Source organism: Rhamphochromis longiceps, linkage group LG1, assembly GCF_057381845.1.
Source record: "Rhamphochromis longiceps isolate RC_006_pf linkage group LG1, R_longiceps_female_GT1.1, whole genome shotgun sequence".
NCBI lineage: Eukaryota > Metazoa > Chordata > Actinopteri > Cichliformes > Cichlidae > Rhamphochromis > Rhamphochromis longiceps.
Window position 1 is genome coordinate 15706021 of NC_140557.1, and position 6171 is coordinate 15712191.

Consider the following 6171-nt stretch of genomic DNA (forward strand, 5'->3'; position numbering starts at 1 on the left):
TCCACTGATATAAAGTTTTTCATAATTTTCTTAATATTTTTTATGTTTTTATGGCTTTGTTGTCATAAAGACCTCTGTTTATTTTCTTTGGGGGGTAAAAAACCATAATATGCAATATTTTCAAAAAATGAGTTGCAAATGGAACTACTTGGCATGAGGTTATTAGAGCCTTGGATAGGTAAAGAATTCAGAATAGAATTGATTTGGATGCATTATTATTTTTGGAGCAATAAGAGTTTTTGCATTATACATCCATTGGTATCCCTCGGGACCCAAAATGGTCCCCATCCAAAAGGTGATATAGCAATATCATATATGAATTAATTTTTCATTTTTTTTCCACATCAGATCTTTTAAACAACTTCAGACCTAACCACAGATATAAAGTTTTTCATAATTTTGTAAATATTTTTTATGTTTTTATAGCTTTATTGTCATAAAGGCCCCTGTTTATTTTTTATTGTTTTTGTGGGGGGGGGGGGGAACCCATAATATATATTATAAATATATATATAAAATATAAATATATTCTCAATCACATTCACACCACTCTCTTATATCAGTTCCACTACATCGAGACTATTTTATGGTGGTCAGCTGTTTTATTGTCATGTATTTTGCATAATAAGATAACCATGTCCTGCATTCAAAACCACTGAAAATGTCTATGGTGGTGCTGTACCTAATATTGTGCTCATTGGATCCAAAACATATTTTTCCTTTATTTTGAAGGCTCAGGCTTAGATCCATTAGGTATTCACGAGAAAAAAATTATCACATGTCAGGATTACAGTATATCGAAAATATGTGATTATAAAGGGAGTCAATGGGACCCAAAATGGTACGACGACCACAGATGGTAACACTTATGTGAATCTCCTTTACTATACACAACACCATAGAGGGGATCAATGAATTTTAAAAATAATGCTAAAATGCAACTCCTGGCCAAGTTTCATGCAACTAGTCTTTAAAATGACTGATATATTGAGAATCAAAAATCCAAGGGGACCCAAAAGGGTCCCTTTTTTGACTATGACCATCTAAGGGTTAAGATGCGGTGAATCCTACAGTGAGGCGATCCAGTGGCTGTCTTATGCTGTGGGGGTCATACAGTTAGCCTTTACTCCAGGGCGAATCATTTCTGTTCTGCACAAACACCTTTGTTCTATATATAGACCCTAAAAGCAAACTTGCTCTGACACGCTGCTGGTTTGCAAAATCTAGTGACCCACACATTTTTTTTAAAAGGTGCGGCCTCTTCAGACTTCATACCTCACACCTTCAGAGCTTTCAAGGAGCCAGAAGAAGTCAGAAAGAGCCAAAACAACAGCATCCAGTGTTTCTGAGAACAGCTGAAGACGTGCACGGGAAAACCTTTAACAAGACATTTCCTGTCTCCGTTGTTACCTGCAGTTTATGCCTCATTTGTGAAGCTTTTACCGAGGCAAGCGGCACCTCAAGGGAACGAGGTTTTTTTTTTCTTCCTTTTTTTTGTGTCCCGTTTGGATCTTTAGCCATCAGAATTGTTGTCTTAAGGCCAAGAAAGATGCCAAGCGGATTTATTTTACCAAGTGGATCATCATGGCCTTGCCATATTGGTCCATTTGATTGACCTTTATTATAATTATGAATTTATTTTATTTTCAGTTGCTACAAACGGGACAGACATGACTGGGGGATAGGACAGGGAGAAAGAATGAAAGAAAGAGAGGGAGAGAAAGAAAACCAAAGGGGAGAAGAGGTTTATAAAAAAAACAATTCTCTTGATCTGCGCTGTGACACTCCTGTAAATAAAAACGTTTTCCATTTATGCCATTAACGCAGAACCTGGAAGACGGGAGTTTTCAGACTGATCGATGCATTATGAGAGGGTAAGTTCTGTACACGCAGGCACAGTGATGACGAGTCCATTTAGTACTTTTAAAAACACGTATATCTGACTACTTAGGGTTGTAAGAAAAAAAATGTTTTCGATTAATTTCTCTCCCCCCCCCAACATTTAAAAACTGAGCACTTCCAGTTTTAAGAGACATCAAAGCTCCAGATCTGTTATTCAAGCACAAGTCACGCCAATATGTACAGTATATCTCTGTAAATACTGAAAGAGTTCGACTCTAGCCCCCCCACCCTTTTTTTCTTGACAGTTTTGCATTAATGTTTACAAACACTGTCAGTTTAAACACTCGCTCCAAAGCATGAAAATCCTAGCTGTCACTTACTGCCAGTCTTTGTAGCGCGGCTGATGTATTGAAAGATAGAAATATTAAAAGAACAAAACAAAAAAACTGTTAGATCAGTGTTTCTAAGAGGAGGGAGGGTCACACAATGGCAGATTTAAACTGCTCTTCATACACTTTTAATGGTAAATAGGCATGCTTTCATCGTTAGATGAACAGTTTTAGCAGCTGCAAACAAACAGAGCATGTATGATGAAAGCGTGTGTCTAGATGAAAGCTGCGATCATATAATAGCAATATCTGTCTTGCCAAAAAAGTGCCCACCGTGCACTATAAATCCAAATAATGAGTATCACTTTTTTCCCATTGTAAAACAGCTACAAATCCTATAGATCGAATCAACATTTGGTCTTTTTTTAAACGGTTAATTCATCAGCTTTTCCATCAATAGGCAGCGTTTTTTCCTGGAGCTCTTCTTATATGTATAACTGAAACGTCTCCTTTTTCTCTTGCTTTACTCTTTATTAAATTCTGGATGTTTATCCACCCAATTTCCACCTGACAATCAACATTCTTGACGCCGACCTTCACTTTGCATCTTTTCTTTTATCCAGCCCAGTTTTGTGTCTGTTTTCATTCAGGCATGTGTTGCTCTGGCTCACCTGTGAAGTGTGTAGATTTATTGCACTAAGTTGAAGCCTCTACACTAGAAACGACAATAAAAAGTGGGCTCAACACTGAGCCTAGCAGTCTGAAAGACACGCGGATAACCTGCAGCATCTCCTCTTTGAATCGGTCTCTGTAGAATACCAGCCTTTCAGATCTTCCCACACATTTCCTGTCTGATCCGCTTCTATATTCAACTGAATAAAGGCAAAAAATGCGCACAGAATTTTGCGACACATGAAATATCGAGCCCTTTGAATGTTTCACAAGCATTTGTCCCCCTAAAATCTGCAACAATGTCATATTTTGACTTTCATATTTTGATTACACATATGCTGTTGTCCGCTATGAGTAAGTGCAGCAGATGAAAAATAGCAACATGCCCAGTATATCCATCAGAGAAAAAAAAAGAAGGATTTTTTCTCCATTTTCTAATTAATTATGTATTCATTCATTTATTCTTTCTTATGTAGGGCTTACAGTCAGGAAGTCTCAGGCTAAGTGGGTGAAGAAAAGAAGCAGGTGCGCTGGCTTATAATCACATTTTCAGTGGGAGGTGGTTTTGCTAATGAGCTTCTGGTTTTCAAACACGGTGTTAAGATTTCCTGTACTGACGCGGTCACACCGGCGGTTAATAGCCACAGAGGACACAGGGTTGATTTCAGAAGTAGAGGGGCAAATCGGCAACCAACGCAAAGTCACTGCTGCAGGGGCTTGAAGATCTACAGACTATATTAAGAAACATCATATCATCATGTAAGCCGCAGCACCAGTATGATTTCTATGTTTCAGTGTCGGTGCTTTGTTACCATTGCGAAACAGCTGCAAAACACAATGATATGATCTGTGCAAATGAATAAATTTACTTTAAAATGGTAGAAATATATCCAAAAATTGCATGTGGTGATTTAAAAGTTTCAAACTCCAGCAACATATTTCCTGCCATTGCTCATAAAGATGCTGAAGGGTGGAAGAATTTTGAGGAAGCATTTTTAATAAACTTACAAACTTAAAATTAATATATTTGTTACCATGCAATGATTGAAACGCAAAAAGAATACAGGACAAAGGAGTCATTTAAAGTCCTGCAATCACACATGTGCTGTGTCTTTAGGGTTCAGGGTGTAACTAAAGTGATCTCCTTGCAGTTTTGTATGCATTAAACAGATATTTATATGAGGTGCAACTGTGTTTGTGGTACCTGCAGGTCTGGTTACAACCCTCCTCAGGCCACTCCACGCAACTGCTTTACTTTACATAATCCTTGTAACTCTGCTAGTTCGAGCTGTTTAAATGTTCACAAAGGTGATGGTAGTCAGCTGTGGTGGTGCATAATACATCATGGAGCCAACACACACTCGAGACGCCGATCAAATAAAAAAGAAAGTTTCTTCTCTGTCCTCTAAAATATAAAAGGTATGATTTTATACATCTGATGACTTTGGAGGTTAAAGGTGCTTCTACACCACGCTGTTTTATTCTTTTTGAATAAAAACCTTCATCCAAAAGAAAGCAGCTGAATCTAACTTTTCAAAGGTTTGAAGTTTAAGTGAGTCAGTTAACTCTTTGGTATCCAGGGATGCTTGCTTGAGTTAACAATCTGTACATGTGATTTACAGGCAGGTATCCAACCATGAAACCAACATAAACAAAGTATGAGACGGCTTCACATTCCCATGAAATTTCAGAGATATTTATAAAACTGGACAATTTAAACTATCTGATCATCAATGGATGTGAACTATTGTGCAAGAACATGTCTTCTAAATTCAACTGTCAGATACATTATCATATATATTAATATTCAACAAGCTACTGGAAGGATTCCTGTTTTTTGGAGGGTGTAATGTCAGTCTATCACTGAATGTGTTCCTGTGACTGGTCAGCACTTCGTGGAGTGGGTGGGAAGTATTATTCAGCATTGTCTTTATCTTGAAAAACATCCAACACTCTAATACCACCAGCTCCACCCCCACAATGCTACAGGCCCTGCAGATCAGTTTATTGAGTCTGTTGGCATTCGCCACCCTCAACCTTCTGCCGCAGCATACAACAGTATAGAAAATGGGACTGACCATGACTTGTAGACAATCCTGAGCATGTTAAATGACCTCCGCCACCTCAGAAAATAGAGACGGCTCTGGCCCTTCCAGTAGAGTGCAGTGGTGGTTTTAAACCCAGTCCAGTTTATTGTCATTGTGAACTCCGAGGTATTTATAGTCCTCCGCTACGTCCACCTTGACCCTCTGGATTTCTGGTCTACTTAAAGTCTGCAATTATTTTCTTGGTTTTTGTTGCACCACATGACAAAGGAGTCCACCAAAGCCCGGTACTCTGTCACATCACTGCCACTGATGCATCCAACCACCTCAGTCATCAGAAAACCTCTGTAGATGGCAGGTCTCTGTTCAGTGGCTGAACTCCATAAAGAGATGGATAATACTGGATATAATCAGTAAATGATGCTCAGTTGGTATTAAGGGGACCAAAGTGTGGCAAGAAAATATCCCTACACCATTACACCACCATCAGACTGATCCACTGATACAAGGCAGGATGGATTCATGCCGTTTATGCCAGCTTTCTGCCAAATGTTGCACCAGAAATCCAGACTTATGAAACCAGGCAACCTTTCTCCAAACTTCTATTTTTAACAGGTTTAATATCTCTTCACACCTAAATGAAGGACAGGTGTGTAGGGGGAAAACATCTTTACACAGATAAACTTCACACACTGTCTTGCATAAATTGCATTTTAATCCAATTTAACTTCATTGAGTGAATTAAAGGTCACGAAGGTCAATTTAAGTCCAGGTTTTGTGAGCGTGAGTGAACTGTAGGCTTAGTTTCCTTCTTTTTAGATGGCAGGAGTGGCGCCCAGTGTGTTCTGCTGCTGCTGTAGCCCATCCAGGCTTTAAGGATTGACAAGCGTTGCTGGAGTGTGGTTCAGAGATGTTCTTCTGGATTGTATTAAGTGGTTATTAATTCAAGCATTCTAGCCATTTTTCTGTCACTCCTGACATCAACAAAGCATTTTCATCGATAGATCTGCTGCTAACCGGACATTTTCTCTTTCTCCGTTTCTCTGGAGAAAGCAGTGTGGGAAGATCCCAGTAGATCAGCAGCTTCTGAAATACTCAGACCAACAACCGTGCCACATTCAAAATCACTTAAATCAGTTTTCTTCCCCATTCTGATGTTGGGCTTGAGCTTCAGCAGCTTGTCTTGACCATGTCTACATGCCTAAATGTATTGAACTGCTGTCATGTGATCGCTTGATTAGATTAGTGGAGGTGTATCTAATAAAGTGGACAGTGAGTGTATT